The 1,701-nt window shown below is 65.8% G+C and overlaps 1 pseudogene; it reads left to right on the forward strand.

The window, feature by feature from the left end:
* The first annotated feature begins 228 nt into the window (after positions 1–228).
* LOC122689638 lies at positions 229–1,145 on the forward strand (annotated as a pseudogene).
* Positions 1,146–1,701: the final 556 nt, after the last annotated feature.

Consider the following 1,701-nt stretch of genomic DNA (forward strand, 5'->3'; position numbering starts at 1 on the left):
AACCACTGCAATATAGTAAAGTAATGAGCCTCCAACTAATAAAAATAAATAAAAAATTAAAAAATAGTAATAAAACTATTAGTCTGTACAACCTTCAAAAAAAAAAAAAAGAAAGCTGAGCGGCCAGTCGCTGTCCCGCGCACCCTCGCGCGGCTGGCCAGGCTGGCGGGCTGAAGCGCCAGCGCACGGTGGGGCTGACGCGCGTAGCCGGCCGGCAGCTGCGCCGCCATGCCCTGGGACCACCGCCGCATCCGCGGGCCGGAGGAGTCGCAGCCGCCGCAGCTGTACGCGGCCGGCGAGAGCGAGGCGCCGGCCCCTCGCGACCCGGCGCGGCTGCGGCCGGTGTACGCGTGCGCCGGACTGCTGAGCCAGGCCAAGGGTTCGGCCTACTTGGAGGCAGGCGGCCCCAAGGTGCTGTGCGCCGAGTTGGGCCCGCGCCCAGCGGAGGGCTGCAAGCGCGGCGGCGGCCCGGCCGGGGCGGGCGGCGAGGCCCCCGCGGCGCTGAGCGGCCGCCTGCTCTGCGACTTCCGCCGCGCGCCCTTCTGGGACCGAGGGCGCCGTGCCCCGCCGGGCGGCGGCGAGGAGCGCGAGCTGGCTCTGGCGCTGCAGGAGGCGCTCGAGCCGGCCGTGCGCCTGGGCCGCTACCCGCGCGCGCAGCTCGAGGTGTCGGCGCTGCTGCTGGGGGACGGCGGCTCGCGCTGGCCGCCGCGCTCGCTCTGGCTGCCACGGGCGTCGAGATGTACAACCTGGTGGTGGGCTGCGGCCTGAGCCGCGCGCCGTGGCCCGCGCCCGCCTGACTGCTGCACCACACGCTGCTGGAGGCGGAGCGTGCCGCTGCCGGCCTCACCGTGGCGCTCATGGCGGTGCTCAAGCAGGTGGCAGGGCTGCTGGGCAGCGGGGAGGGCGGCCCGACCGAGAGCTGGGCGGAGGCCGTGCGCCTGGAGTTCGAGGGCTGCCAGCGCCTCTACCCCGTTCTCCAGCAGTGCTTGGTGCGGGCCGCCCGCCGGAGGGGTGCCGCCGCGCCCCTCTGAGCCCGAGACCCGAGCAATGACGGACGCCGAGGACCGAGCCGCCGCTGCCGCCACAAGGACTCGCGCCGTCGGCCTGCAGACTGCGTGTGCCAAACTGCAGCTGAGAACTGGGAGCACCGGAGAGGGTCTGCCGAGGCGTGCTCAGAATAGCCGTGTTGGAGCGATTCTTTCCAACTGCTTCGTTAAAAAAAAAAAAACCTTCCTAATTGAGCTGACTCCCAGCCACGACCCAGTTGAAGGAACCTGCCAGTGCATCTTGACTCCTAAGTTGGAAAGGACTTCCGCTGGACTCATCGGGAAACCTGGAGCTGTTGTCCTGCAAGGGATGGACCCTATGCAGGCCAGCCGGGGACTCTCTCCTGAATAACTGGGCTGCTTTTGAGAGCGGGAACAAGGGGGCTGTGCCTTCCACGTACATCTGAGCCCAAACAAAAACGCTTATAATCGGAAACATTCTTCTGTCGTTTTTGGTACCGACTTTAATGAGTAAGGCTCTTCCGAGCTGGGGAGTGTGTTCTCAGGGCTTGGGCCAAGCATTATCTTTCATGTGTCCTGGTGTCGCCGGTCCACCAGCGAGACGGCACCTGAACTGCCAGGAGTGAGAGTTTCTGGATGCTGGAGATGGAGTCTGGCCATTCTGTAGGGCAGAGGGGTCTCTCTGACCACGAGG

This window comes from Cervus elaphus, chromosome X, assembly GCF_910594005.1.
Source record: "Cervus elaphus chromosome X, mCerEla1.1, whole genome shotgun sequence".
Classification (NCBI taxonomy): domain Eukaryota; kingdom Metazoa; phylum Chordata; class Mammalia; order Artiodactyla; family Cervidae; genus Cervus; species Cervus elaphus.